Here is a 16,058-nt window from a genome sequence, read left to right on the forward strand (position 1 = left end):
CTAAAATTCATCATGTGTCATCTTTCAGAAAATTTATTATATAACGTACATCATTTATTTGTTTCTTTATCCCGGTCAAAAAAAAAGTTTATTTGTTTCTTCATCACATGTTTTGCAGTACGTATTCATTGGCTCTCTTTAGGCTAAATTTTATTTGTTCCTTCTCTTAATCATACCCATAATGTTGAATCTAGCAAATGTATAATCCAAAAGCTAATTAGGGAAAGTTACAACAAAAATAATAATAATAATAATTATTATTATTATAATAAAATAATAAAAAAAAAAAGAAACAAAAAACAACTTTGCTATACTTTATGAAAATTTTGAATTACATATAAAAGGGGCAATCCAAATGTTCCATTAACACATCTACCCCTCATAATTTAAACTCAATGGCAACTAGTTAACTTTTATTATTTACATCATCATAAAAGATAAAACCTTTGCAACTTTAGCCTTTCCCCCTCCTCACAACAACATTCTTATTCACAAAACCTCATACTTTTAACAAAATATTTGCCGCGTTTTGAAATTTATTAAGCTTGATCTCCTAAAGCAGCCATTGATGAGCGATTCGAACGAAGCAAATTCCTTGAAGATCGCACGTTCTTGAGCGTCATCATCAACTTTTGTCTCTCCCCTTCGACTTCTGCAAATTGCAAGCTTAACTGAGAGTACCGATCATGCATTTCCTTAAGTTCGTTTTCGACATTAACATATTTTCCTTTGATTTCCAACATGTCTTTGATCAATTCGTTGATGTCTCTAAAGCTCTTAAACACCGCTTCCTCGTCACTATGTTGTTTAAGGAAAGAACTAACAATAAAAACAAAATTAAATTACTATTTGTAATGAAATAAAATCATCAATTGGATAGATTTATGTTAAATAGCTTTTAAAAATTAAATTGTATGTCATGATACATCCATATACGCTAAAATGACATGTGACAATAAGTTAGCTATTTCTTATTCTGTCGTTTTTGCAATTTTCAAAAAATCAGCTAAAATGTGTTTATTATCTGGTACAATAAGTAATCAAATGTAAATTAGGTTGCTAAGATTCAAATAATTTGTAAATTAGTCGCAAAAAAGGAGAAAAGGTGTAAAGTTCGTTTCTATGTTGTACCATTTGCCACATAAAATAAAAGTAAATAAGTATTTTTACTTTAACCTTTGATAATTAATACTGTTGGAGCTACTATTAAATAACTTATCAACTCATTATCGAGTGAAAATTTTAAAACTAACGGTTAATAAATTTAATCATACATTTGGTAAATACTAAATACCTTTGGAATTGTATGCTTGATTTCTTTTTTGTCTTAAGTGCTTCGGTAAGCTCGATTTCCAAAGCAAGAACCCTTTCTAATGCATTTCCGTTTCCCCGAAAATCAACAAAATTCGGGTATATGCTTCCTAACTCTTCATTGGCCTTTAAATTTAAAATATAACAATCAGAAGCAAGAAAATGTGACAAAAGGCAAAAAAAAAAACATCATTAGAGTATTACACAAACCTGATTTAGTTGTGCAAGCTCTTGGAAACCCGGGTCGAAAGTAGTCAACGGAAGATGTGAGTTATCGTTTTTCATCTTTTCCAACTACCATAAGACGAATGCCATAAATCTAAATCAAGATTAAGGTATAGTAAATGAAGAATATTAATCAGATGTGCTATAAGTTTACCTCTTCGTCTAGTTGCTCCATACAAGACATCAAATGTTGAGTTCTGAACTGATCGTTTACAACCGTTAGTTGGTTTGAATCATTGACCAGTTGACTTTCTTCGTCATCATATGCGCGCTCTGTAACTCCCTGCTAGACCAAATATTAAATAAATAATTTTTAGTCAACAATCATTTTAGGATGTTTTCATTTGTATATTTTTTAGCATTCTTTACTAAATTGTAAAACTTATATATTTGTATATAGGGGTGGGATTATATATAAACAGAATTTAGCGTGCGAAGTGTGCTTATTGTATGAAGCACTAAAGTATTATTTCGCTACAGCTTTTTATTAGCAAAATAATTAATCGAAGTAGTGTAATAATTATTTCGCTACTAATGTAGAGTAATAATAGTTACTTCAGAGTAAATTCTAGCAGAGTAATTACACTCTATTTGCAAAAATGTCACCGCCATATGTGATCCATACACACACACACATAAATATTTTTTCCTTCACTCTGCACGATTCGCATCGAACTGTTTGTATGTGATCCACACATACACATATAAATATTAGAACAGCTGTAAGATTGATGCATCTTCAGTTCTTCACAAGTGTCATTTAAAACGCAAAATTATAAAAAATAAAAAGTACAAAAATATGTTTTTCTGTACCAAATCCAGCCAAGAGCGCTTGAAAATGTAAAAAAGAACAAATATTTCCCTTTAATTCGGTGTAAAATTAAAAAGGGTGTTTGGATTTTGTTTTAAAAGTGATTATGTGATATCGATGATCAAAATCATATAATCACGTATAAATCGAAACACACTGCCAAGAAAGTAAAAAAAAAAAATGGCTCGCACAAATTATTTAGTGAAATCTAATGTAAACTTAGCTCAGAAATTAACTTTGAAATTTTATTTCAAACCTGGATTTCTTGCAGATTTACAGAACCATTTTCTTCTTTTTGAGCAAGCTGTTCTTTAATTAAAGAGAGTTCATCTAAAATTCTTGTTTTTTCATCTTCACTCTTGTAATAAAGCAACAAGCTTTTCTTTTTCTTCCTTACAACATTCAAGGCTCAAGACCACACACTCTAATTCCGCGCGTAACCGATCATTATCTGATTTTTCCAAAATTACCGATTCGCCCTCAGCTTCCAATTCTTGAATTCTCCTCAACAAAGAAGCTTCGGATTTTTTCATACTTTCAATTTCATCAAGAGCATCTTGTAATTTAAATAACATTTCTTCATTATGCCTTTTTGAAACCGAAAGTTGTTGCTTTAATTCTTGAATTTTTGTTTGATGTTGTTCTTTAATAAACGCCATTCTCAAAGATTCGGTTGGCCCTTCCGGGTCTTTTTCTTTTTTATTGTGTGCCACGTCAGCATTGTCTTTAAGTTCCTTCAAGTAGACTGACAAGTTCTTGAACTCTTCAGTTTTTAATTTCTGTTCAGAAAATTTGTTGGTAAGTTGGCTGCATTTATCGTGTAACGTGATTAATTCAACGTGTTGTTCTTCCAACTTTGATTTGAATATCAATAATGTAATCGAGTCATTGAGGGCATTTTGGTAGTTTACTTCAGTCAGTTTGGTCTCTGCATTTTGAGCAATGAAATCCTCTAATTTCAGTTTTAGAGATGTAACTTCTGTTGCTAAACTTTTGTTTTCTTCAATGTGGCGAGTTACTTCTCTGTTTGACTTGGTCAACATGTCTTTCAGTTGACTCACCTCGAGAGCATGCTCGGTTTTGGATTCTGTAATTTCAGAATTTTTAGCAGTGGAAGCCTGTAATTCTGATCTAAGAGATTCAATTATTGTTACTAAATTTCGGTTTTCTTCAATTTGTTGAGTGACCTCTTCCTTTGACTTGGTCAACATTTCTTTCAGTTGGCTTGCCTCGAGAGCATGCTCGTTTTTAGTTTCTGAAATTTCTGCATTTTTAGCAAGAGAAGCCTGTAACTTCGATCTAAGAAATTCAACTTCTGTTACTAAATTTCTGTTTTCTTCCATATAACGAGCAATTTCTTCCGTTGACTTGGTCAACATTTCATTCAGTTGACCAATCTTCATAGCATTCGCGTTTTCAGATTCTGAAATTTCAGAATGTTTAGAAACAGAATCTTGTAACTCGAATCTAAGATATTCAATTTCCGTCTCTAGATTTCTGTTCTCTTCCTTTGACTTGGTCAACATGTCTTTCAATTGACACACCTCGACAGCATGCTCGGTTTTAGATTCTGAAAGTTCAGCAACAGAAGCCTGTAATTCTGATCTAAGAGATTCAATTTCCGTTACTAAATTTCGGTTTTCTTCAATATAACTAGCAACCTCTTCCTTCGACTTGGTCAACATTTCATGCAGTTGACTCGCCTCAAGAGCATGCATTGTTTTGGATTCTGATATTTCAGCAACAGAAGCTTGTAACTCTGACCTAAGAGATTCAATTTCCGTTACTAAGTTTCTGTTTTCTTCACTATAACGAGCAACCTCTTCCTTTGACTTGGTCAACATTTCGTTCAGCTGACTTAACTCGATAGCGTGCTCGGTGTTGGATTCTGACATTTCAGCATGTTTAGCAACAGAAGCTTGTAACTCTGATCGGAGAGTTTCAATATCAGTTACTAAATTTCTGTTCTCTTCAATATAACGAGTGACCTCTTCCTTTGACTTGGTCAACAACTCTTTCAGTTGACTCGCCTCAAGAGCATGCTCATTTTTAGATTCTGCAAATTCAACATTTTTAGCAACAGATGCATGTAACTCTGATCTAAGAGATTCAAGTTCCGTTGCTAAATTTCTGTTTTCTTCAATATAACGAGCAAGCTCTTCCTTTGACTTGGTCAACATTTCGTTCAGTTGACTTGCCTCATGAGCATGTCCGTCTTTGGCTTCTAGAACTTCAGCAACAGTTACCTGCAACTCTGATCTAAGAGATTCAAGTTCCGTTACTAAATTTCTGTTTTCTTTAATATAACGAGCAACCTCTTCCTTTGACTTGGTCAACATTTCGTTCAGTTGACTTTCCTCGAGAGCATGCTTGTTTTCGGATTCCTGATTTCCAGCAACAACCGCCTGTAACACTGATCTAAGAGACTCAATTTCCATTAGTAAATTTCTGTTTTCTTCAACATAACGAGTGACTTCTTCCTTTGATTTGGTCAACACTTCTTTCAGTTCGCTCGCCTCGAGAGCATGCTTTGTTTTGGATTCTGATATTTCAACACTTCTAGAAACAGAAGTCTGAATCTCCAACCAAAGAGATTCAAGTTCTGTTACTAACTTTCGGTTTTCTTCACTATAACGAGCCACCTCTTCCTTTGACTTGGTCAACATGTCCTTCAGTTGACTCGCCTCAAGAGCATGCTCATTTTTAGATTCTACAATTTCAGCATTTTTAGCAACGTAAGCATGTAACTCCAATCTCAAAGATTCAATTTCCGTTACCAAATTTCTGTTTTCTTCAATGCAAAAAGCCTCCTTTTCAAGACAACCGTTCAATCTAGACTCTGTATCATCAAGTTTCATTTGAACCTCTTTTAACTGCTCTACCTCTGCCTTTGACTTAGTCAACATATCTTTTAACTGCCCTACCTCAACAACATGCTCTTTACTTAGATTTTCTAAAGTTTCATTCAATTTTGAAATCTCTGCAATTTTAGCAACAGAAGCCTCAAACTTTAACTTAAAAGATTCAAGGGTTGTGATCAAATCTTCTTTATCTTTCATATAACGACAAAGTTCTGACTTTTGACTTTCAAGTTCAGAGGTCAAATCTTGATTCTCGTTTTTCAACTCGGAAATGATTTGTTCATGAAAACTTTTATCTTCAGATGATATCTTTTGCAGCTCAAGTTCTAATAAAGAAATATTATTTAACATCACTTCACTATTCTGCACGTGTCTTTCACCTGATTCCAAACTACTTTTAAACATTTTAGCAACCAAATCAATCTGCAACTGAAGCTTCTCAAAACAAGGCTTTTCGATTTCCATTTTTGACACCGTTTGATGTAAACCGTTCATAAACTTCATCTTTACATTATCAATTTCCTTTTGAAGATTCCGTTTATCAAATGCTTCTGCTTCTAGAAGCTTCTCAACATCCTGTTTTTCAGCAGAGACGACCTCGTATTTGCCTTTATAAACTCGGTATTCCATTAACAGCGCTTCACATTCGGTAATCTTTTCCATCAAAAGAAAATTCTCGTTTGAAAGATTCCCTAAATCCGATTCCAACAATCGGTTTTGCAGTTGATAATCGTTCAATTTGGAAATATAATACCCATTTTCTTCAAGTAAAGAATCCCGAGATTGGTTTGAAAGCTGTAACTTTTCGTTTATTTTTCTTATATAATCACCGGCTTCAATTAATGTTTCCTTAAGTGTTTCAGAGTACACGTTTAAGTGTAAATTTGCAGAGCACATTTCACCGAGCTCTTCTTCGACCTTTTTATAGATATTTTCTTGTAAACTCAATGATTGTTTCAAGTCATTGGAGAGATGTTTAGATGATGGTTGTGAATTGTCGGCAAAAGCTTCTTTAATGACAGTTTGATTGGTTTCAAACATCGACAAAACTTGAAACGAAAGCATGTCGAGATCTTTCTGCAACTGACTCACTGCAATCGAGTAGTTTAAACGGGCCCGTTTGAGTGCTGATTCTGAAACCGTGACCCGTTTTTGAAGCTCGTTGTTGACTGAAGTCAACTCATTTGCTTCGGTTTTGAGGTTTTGAAACTCAACCAAAATCCGTTTTTGGTTTTTTTCTAGCTCGTGTATAAGTGACTCGTAGTAACACTCCATTTGATCCATTTTCTTAACAAGATTTTCGTTTTCAGTTTTTGCAGCATCCAATTCTTGATTTGATATTTCACAAAACGTTTCGTTATTTAGATTTTGAACGGTCCTGAGTAGCACGTCGAAATCGGACTGTAAAATATTCAAATCCAACTCAGGGGAAGCGATAAAAAACTTTTCTTGGATCTCCCGGATTTGACTTTCCACAAGTTTGACCACATTGACTTTTGTATCGCGCGTGGCGTTATCTAACTTTTGTTCCATAATCTTTGAGTTTGGGACTTCTTTAAAATGTTGTAGATCGTTTTTGAATTTTAAACATTCGGATTTCAAAAGGTTGACTTCTTTGACCAACTCTTGACCAGAAGCAATCTCGGTGGTAAGTTCTTGTGCAAGCTTCTGTGTTTCAGTTCCCATTTCGTTAGCATGAGTCTGCAAAGCAGTTAATTCTTGTTTGAGCTCAGAAATTGATGACTCGGCAGCTGCCAAGCTGGCTCTAAGCCGGCTATTCTCATCATAAACGATTGCCACGTCATTGTCCAACTGGGCTCGATCTAAACCGCTCAATTTTTCGGGTGGTGACTCGAGCTTGTCAGCATAGTAAGTATCTGATGCGTTTGATGACTCGTCACACGTAATTTGTGAATCTGAATATTCTCCATGTATGCTTGTTTCTTCTCTGAGTTGTATTCGTGTTTTAGCCTGCTTAAAATGAAATAAATAAAAATTAGAAACATTTCAACAACATTTAAAATAGATAAATAAATATTCTCTCATTATAGTCCAAATTTCAACATTTTAGGTAATGAGTTTCATTAATTTAAACATGATTTTGAATTTTTGAAAACATGCGAAAATTATCGTCCACATTTCTATTTTAGTTTATCCCAAATAACTATACATGTTAATAAATATGCATTAATTAGATATCACAAATTATCTTTTTTTTTGGACAATAATAAAGAGAATAGAAAGAAAAAGATATAACCTTATTAACCAGATCATCAGGTATCTGCAACTCAGAAGATGATGATGACTTGGAAGTACTATTTTCAGTCTCTTTGTTAACATTATTGCCACTTTGCAAGCCTTTATCCCTCTGTTGCTCAAATTCCCTAAATTAAAACAACAAATCACTTAAATACTTAATAAAAAGTAACTAATACTCTAATAGCACCTTAATAATTATTTCACGAACATATAATAATACCTGAATCCAGTTTTAGCTGTCAGCAGCTGAACTGTCACCTGTAAACATAACATACAGTCAACCGAGACCAAATAATTAAAACATTTATAGAAAAACTTTGACTAAAAAGTTCAAATTTCTCACATGCAAAACGGTTCCATGGTCGGATCCGTTAAGAGGGAGATTAATAATGGACGGTTGTGACGCATCCGCATAATCAGCAAGATTGATTGCAGCCTCACCAAGGATGCTAGACCGTGAAGTACCCTGTGGTCCAAATTATAGTTGATCACAATTAAAGCTATCAATAGCTAAATTTTTATATAGAACGTTGCACGAATGGTCCCGGTGATTTGATCATCTTGCAAGTTTAGTCACCAGGTTTAGAAATTGCAAACTTAGTCCAAACATATGTGAGAGCGTCTGGTGCCATTCATGAAAGGTTAGTTGTGTCTTTTCAAAATTGGAATCCAAATAAAATACTCTTTCACTCCTCACGCCAGCTTCATCACCTTCGATTAGTGCAAAATCGAAGGTTCAATGCATAATCAAAGGTGATAAAGTCGACATTAGGAGTTCTGGAGTTTGAAAGAGTATTTTATTAAAATTCCAAATTTGAAAAGACGCAATTACCCTCACATGAATGGCACATGACATCATTTTTCCATGAAGCGCTAACTCGGATTAACGGCGGGAACTAAACGTCCAACCCTCTCACAAATATTTGGGCTAAGTTTGCAATTTTTCAAATCGAGAGATCAAACTTGCAATGTGGTCAAACCACAAGGAGCATTTGTTCAATTTTCTCTAAAAGGAAACTTACCATTCCTACAACAAGTTTGTAGAGCTTATCATCATATTGTTTGGTCTTTGAATCTAAAAGAAGCCGTGTGGTTTCATAAATGGGGTCCGCCCATTTACACGACCCGCCTCTCACATTTGCTTTGCTCGTCTTTGCAATGGCCTTCCCGGTGTCAGTTGGAATAAAAGATATAAATAACTTTTCCCAATTTTGCGGTATCTGAAACATAATCATTTTTCAAATTGGTAAATCTTTGATAATACTGTTGTATTTGTATTTCATGTAATAATTATCCTAAACTCGTATAATAAACATTCAAAATCATAACCTTTATAAAGCACTACAATATAGAAAAGAAGAACATGAATTTTGGTTCCTTCAACCGTTTCTTCCGTGTAAAAATATCCTTCTCCACACTTTTTGACAATTTTACCCTTAAGAGGATAAAAAGAAGTAAATAAAACTAAAATGAAGGTAAAATCGTCAAAACGAGTGTCAAAACTTGTGCATTTAAAACCGCCTGTGCAACAAAACAAGGCATAACTCTCTATGTAATATGTAAGTGATAAATGGTACTTAAAATGCATCTCACTTAAAACAACCGTATACAAGTTATTTAGCAATATTCAAACGCTAATAAAAAAACAACACTGAAAGAAGATGAGCGAGTAACTTACATGTGACGCGTGAAATTGCAGCCGAAAGACGACTTTTACTTTAGCTTTCTCAACTTTCCATTTGGCGACCCTCGACATTATTACATAAACAAAAATAACACAGCCTGCAAATCATAAAAGTCACAAAAACAAGTCAATATCATAGCAATTTCAAACATGAAAGTCAAACATCCCACAAAATGCCATATAATTTATCAAAAAAACAACTCATTTAATAGTTTTAAGCGGTAAATTTGGTACCTTTAAATCAAATCTAGCATTAATATTCCCTAACTGATTAGATCCAGAAACTTTTTGTGTGATAGAAGTTAAATCTTTACGCATTACAGGCCCCATAGTTGAAAAAGTACCAAGTACTAGCAATAAAGCATAAAGATCCCGAAGAATTTAATCATTTATTAATACCAAAATCTTAAGTAAAGCTACAAATACATAATGTGGTAAAACCATGATTAAGAAATAATTTTTTAATTAACCCTAGATAAAACTTTATCCAACAGTAGTAAATCACCACCCAACCCCTAATCATATAGATTAGTGAAGCATAAACCTAGATCTTTACTGTTGTTATAATAATTCAAGAACTACAACCAACCCACATTCAATTTCTTCATGATCAAACAAAAATTAAGGTCAAATATTAATCAAATGCTTACCTTGTTCAACCTAGTGACAAAAACACTTCTGATCCAAAACCCTAAACAGTAAAAACAAGAATTTGAATCAAGAAAAAGTAGAAAAAGAATCCCAAAAGAAATAAACCCAAAAACCCTTTTTTTCTTGAAGTCAATAAAAGCTAAAATTGACAAGAACAGAGTAAACCCACTTCATAATTTCAAGAAAACAAGTGAAAAAACATCAGCATTTGTTTAAAGATTGAATCTTTACACCAAATATGGAAGACCCAGTTGAAGAAACTAGTGAAATAGTGAAAAAAGATAATAAAAGATGAGTAATTAGAGTGAGATGTGAGCATTATGTTACCTAACAATGCGGGATCTGAAGTGGGGTACTTGTAATTGAAGCAAAATGAGAGGAATCTGAGACAAAGACAAAGATAGATAGTGCGATGGGAAGCGTAAGAAATCAGTAAAAAAGTTGAAATTGAAATTAAATTTGGTTTTTAAAATTTAAATCAAATCTTGAAATTGCCATCAAAATGACGAAAAGTATGTGATGTGAAGCAGCAGAGACAACAAGAGAGAGAGAGAAAGAAAAGGTTGAAACTTGAGTTGAAATCTTGAAATTAATATTATTATTTTTACTTTTTATTTTTAATTTTATTTTTATAACAGCAACGAGTCTTTCAAACGGGCTACTGACTAAATTACTACATCTAGATACACTTATCTTTTGATTCGGAAAACTCTCACCTAAAGCCAACACCCGTAAATAGTCGCCCAAATACACGACAATGCGGTGGGATAAAACGCATTCGGTTTAGGGACCCAACTAGTGAAAGCCACATACTCGTCTAGTCTCCTATCATTACCCTGATACACCTGAAATTAAATGATAAAGACAGGAGTCGAGTCTGGTTCACATAAAAAACAAGTCCCTCTCTTAGCATTCTACCACTAGCTTATTGGCTTTATTTTTGTATTTATTTTATTGGTTTGGAAAAAGTGGGAAGAAATACAGAAAAACATTTGGGTCTCCCGCCAAAGGTTGTGATGGTCCGGAATTAATTGGATCAGACCATGTTCTTGTGTTTTTTTAACTTTGGTTTGTGTTTCAGGTATTTGGTGGGGTGAAGTTTGGTGTTTCAAGATAAATGGAAAAAAAACATCATCTTTTGGTGTGATCACGTGCTAAAGTGATCACTTTTTTGTTTTAGATTGCAATTCTTTTCTTTTGCCGGAAATCTAGATGAAAATCAACAATATGGTTATGGTTTTACTCACATGAATTTTGAGATTTTATTTACTTTTATTATAACTTATTTATGTAACATAATAATGGTATATGATGTTGTGTAGTTTGATTTTAATATGCATATGATATGAGACAAGTGTGCTTAAAAACCATCCTAGCATGAAGTCGTTAAAATTAAGTTTAAGTTTGAGTTCGAGTCAATATAAACTCTTGTGTGAGTTGATAACGATATGAATTGAGTTGGCTTGATTCATAATGTATAGTCTCAACTTGAAAATCGGCTTGTATGAAGCTCATGTCATTTTTGTGGCTCGATGATTCGCTCGTTCTTTTTATATTTTTAAACTTTAATAATTTATATATTTTACATTATGCGTGTATTAAAAAGCATGTTTACTGTAAGTAACTCTTAACTTAGACTCGGTCGTTCATCCATGAGGACCATGACCGAACATTAGAATGTGGCTTGTCTTTACCCAGAATAGATACATATTTGTTTTATTATGACTCTTTTTCCCATCACTCTTGCATATAAGCATCGTTTCTTCTTTTATTTACGTCTGCCTATATATGAGTTTCTTTACATCATTAGTTTAATGATTTTCCTTACCTTGAGACCTATACTCCTCACCATGAGTCATTTTCTTCTATCTCTGCTACATTTTTATTTTATGATATTCACGTTTATCTTTTCCCCACTTTTTATGATATATATTGTTGCACGTGATTTAAAATTGGTAAAGGGAAAACGAAGAACTATACTATTATTGAAATGTGTTTAAATGAAACGTGTATTCTCACTGCAATGTTGCTCGAGCCTACGCTCTAGGCCCAGTGATATGTGCAGTATCAATACTAATCATCGATATTCAAGAAATGAAAATGAGAAATCAATCATGTGTTGAAAAGTTATACAAGCTAAGCTATCTATCCAATAACGTTTTATAGAATCAATACCAATTTATTAATATCCAAGAAAGGAAATGAAAAGTCAATTATTAGGGCGGACGGGGCGGTGTGTGGTGGCCTCCCCGTCACGCGTGATGAGCCAAGGAACACCTCCGCCGCCCCCTTGTCACGCACAAATTGTTAGTTTGCGTGATGGCCATCACGCTTGGTGGGGGTGATTTCCAAGAAAAATAGGCGTTGGGGGGTCAAAATAGCCGTTGGAATTGAAAAATAAAAAAAAAACATTAAAACCAAACACAATAAAAACATTATAAATATATCTTCAAAACATACACAAATCTAACTCAAAATCTTCTATTACACACACCATTTTTAACATATCAAATGGAGGGTTCTAAGAAACGTGGGTCGGGTTCAAAGAAAACCCAAACACGACCAAAGGTTCGACAAAATCTAGGCGAACCGACAAGATTTCGCTTACAAGACGAACCCGACACAAGCCAACCTTCCGAACAACAACCTTATTATCCCCAACCTTTTCAACCGTCCCAAAACCAACAACAATCTTTCCAACAACAACGTTATTATCAACCGTCCCAAAACCAATCGTATCAAAACCAACCTTTTATACCCCCTTTTTCTACCCAAAATTACCCAAATAATGCTTTTCAAAATTTTGGGTCTCAACCGTCTCAAATGTTTGGCTCTCAACCTTCTCAATTGTTTGGCTCTCAACCGTCTCAAATGTCCGTCGATCCCCTAGACAATAAGGATGTTATACATCAATTTGCAAGTGCTTTTCGTCACGATATGCAAACTTCGGACGAAGATGAATCCGAGGATGAGGAGCCGCATCAAAGAGGTGCTCGGCGTTGGTTGGCCGATGAGGAGGTCGCATTGACCAAGGCTTATTTACATTGCTCCGAATCAAAAAAACGCTCAAACCAACAAAAAAAAGACGCGTTATGGAAACGTATTAAAGAACATTTCTCGCAACTTCCCGGCGCAACTAAACAAAACAAGGATCAAATGATTGGCAAGTGGGGAGATTTGAATAAATAATGTCAAAATTTAATGTTTGTTACGTCCAAGAGGTAACTATTTTAGTTTATTTATTTTATAATCTATTACTTTATTTTTATAATTTGATATATATATTTTTTTCTAAATGTTTTGTAGTCCCCGAACTCCACAAAGCGGAGCGAGCGAGGCGACTATGATAACGAACGCTTTGCGCGAATATGTCTCAGTTTACAAATGTAAGGATTTTCCCCACTTGGATGCGTGGCAGATTGCGAGACGTCACGCGAAGTGGGTACCGATTCCGTTGGTCGATTTGAACGGACCAACGGCTCCAAGGAAGAAAGGATCTTGTTCAAAAAGATCAAAAACTTCCGAGTCCGGGAACTACACGACGTCTACCGGCGGCTTGTCATGCAACATGCCGAACATGAACTTGAACGAAGAACCCGAAGACAATCCCGACGAAGACATACCCACACCCACACGGCCGAATCGCAAGAAAAGTGAGGAACCGTCAAGACTTGGAAAGGAAGCGGTGGCCGAAAACTTCGCTGAATACAAGTCGGCTAAGATGGGGGAAATGGCCGAGAAGAAGGAGTTTAGGAAAGAGGCTCATATGTTAAAAATGAAACGTGAGGAGACGTGCATCAACCATTTGAATGAAAAACAAAAAACGCCGATCTAACTTTCCTCCTACAACCGCACGACCATCTTGATGAACCCTTTAAATCGCTTCTATTTCAACGAAAACGCGATATATGCGACAAGTGGGGTTGGGAAGGGCCGTAGGTTTTTTTTTTGTCGGTTTTTTTATATTTAGTTGTCTTTGTTTAATGTAATCTTGTTTTATTTTTTAGTTAATGTAAAATATTGTTTTCTTTTTATTTAATTTAGTATTTATTAAAAAAAACCATCACACCACACCACCACCCCTAGTAAAAAACCATCACATGTGATGGATTTGGGGTTGGTGATGTGGTACCATTTGATTGGGTGGGGTGTCTGGTAAGTGATCACACCACATCCACCACCACCCCCCCTAGGCTATGCGTAGTGAAGGGGCTATAAATGGGGGCGAATTGTAACACGTGGCGCCCAGTCAGCAAGGAGTGAGAATTTGTTTTGGGGTGTAATGGTGTAGGGGTACAAATTGGGCTCACGGTATCTTTTTTTATTATTTTCTTTATATAATTAAACTAAACAAATAAAAACCAACTTATTTAAATAATTACATAAAAATGAATTAAAATTAAAAAGAAATACAAAAAAAATTACTAATATCCATATTATTCGCGCATTTTTTCAATTCGTTGTCGTTGCAATAATGCGGCCTCTTCGTGTAACCCGGCCGCTTTAAGGGATTCGTATTCTTCACTCATTTCCCGCAATTTCAACATAGCGGCAATCTTTTCGTGTTGTTTGTTGCTTTCTCTCATGGCATTGTTGAGTTCTTCGACACACTTTTTGTGTTTTTTGATGATTTCTCTCAGGGTAACGGTGAGTTCCACGGAATTCGGTTGGTTCGGGTTGTTTCTAGGATTCATTTTGCTAGATTTTTTGAAGAATGTGTTTGTTTATATAGATGTGAAATGGAGAAGAACGTTTATGTTTATATAGATATATAATTATATTGTTTTAATTAATTTTTTTTTATTGTTGATCGTTGTCAAACGGTCAAATAATTAAAATATTATTATTTTCAACACAACTCGGCGATAATAACACTCCGCCCCATTTCGCCCACTTATCACCCGGGGGGGGGGGGTGTTCGCGCCCAATGTCACCGCAAATCGCTTAAACCCAAGCCCCACTACACATTGTCTTATTGTATGAAAAGTTATACGATCTAGCTGCCTTCACTCGTACCATATTCTAAATTTTATACGAGTGAAATCAACTCAACCTAATTTCAATCAAATTTTTGATGAGCTAAGTACGAAAGAGTTCTGTATCAAATGTTGACCGTGAAAAGATGTAATATTTATACTGCTTTATGCTTAAGACAGAGAAATATAAAGTAAGAGTGTTATATTTTTGAGGTTGCTAACCACACACTTTGAAGTTAATTAAGTAGAAACATACAGTATAAAATTACCAAGAGTAAATCGGATAAAAGAAAATCATTGTTGAACAATAATTAATTGCATATAATTATGCCATCTACTACCCACACGCTTTAAAGTACATTATGTTAGATTCAGAATTAAGAAATCTTTAATGTGGATTAAATATTTAAATGTAAAAAAGAGGAATAAGGTATAGTAACATGTGATGCGTGTGTTAAAAACAATAAAAATAAGTACATAAACAAATAAATTTATCCTTTTAAAGAATAAATGTCAATAAATGGATTTGTACATATGTCGCATGACATACAAAAGACTTGATCTCTTTGTTCACACTTGGTGAAGAACCCAGAAATAAATTTTCTTGGAGGGAAAATTTTACAGACCAATGTTTACTGTTAAATATTCAAAAAAAAATTGAACTAGTTCAAGTTGATTAAATAGTTGGTGTTAGAACAGAACACAGATGACAATCAAATTTTAATGATCTAATAATTAATCTACAAACTAGTATCAGTTACTAACACACATAGTAACATCCAAATAAATATTCAACTAATAAATTAAATAATTTTATCCACTAATCATAATATAATAACTAATCTAGCAATAATCAGCTAATAAGATAGAATACAGAGAAAATGTTTTAAAACGGGCATGTATTTTGAAATTAATCGTTTGAAATTGAATTAAATTATGCATATCAATTGTTTTACGGGGTGGTGTAAAAACTTTACTGGTGGTTGTGACTATATCGTATGTATACTGTTCAAAAAAAGTTTCATATAACAAGAAGCCGAAAGATCGAAACTATTAGGATCAAGTCGATTCCTTTGATAGGGTTATGAAATATTCTTATAGCTTAACTCTCTTCAATTCCTTCTATTGTTAAATACAAAGTATTCTAAACAAATGTAATAAAACCTAATGTGATCACTAGCTTTGTGTAAATTTACGATTCATCATTGCTTCGTGATCATAATTCAAACTACAAGCAAAATTAATGAAGAGACTCAAGATTGTCTTTGAGTTGGGATCGA

General features: G+C 34.1%; 1 pseudogene across 1 annotated transcript; it reads right to left on the reverse strand.

Moving 5' to 3' along the window:
- Window positions 1–313: 313 nt before the first annotated feature.
- Window positions 314–10,283, reverse strand: LOC143622507 (uncharacterized; annotated as a pseudogene). The gene is made up of 12 exons (XR_013151722.1): window positions 10,130–10,283; window positions 9,802–9,842; window positions 9,146–9,249; window positions 8,490–8,687; window positions 7,811–7,933; window positions 7,688–7,725; window positions 7,466–7,592; window positions 2,604–7,179; window positions 1,691–1,819; window positions 1,522–1,605; window positions 1,295–1,437; window positions 314–819 (listed from the first exon to the last, which is right to left on the reverse strand). The product of XR_013151722.1 is annotated as an uncharacterized LOC143622507 (transcript).
- Between the last annotated feature and the right edge of the window lie 5,775 nt (window positions 10,284–16,058).

This window comes from Bidens hawaiensis, unplaced genomic scaffold, assembly GCF_021521415.1.
Source record: "Bidens hawaiensis isolate Kalapana, Puna unplaced genomic scaffold, B.hawaiensis_p1.1 tig00003179_1, whole genome shotgun sequence".
In the NCBI taxonomy this organism is placed as follows: domain Eukaryota; kingdom Viridiplantae; phylum Streptophyta; class Magnoliopsida; order Asterales; family Asteraceae; genus Bidens; species Bidens hawaiensis.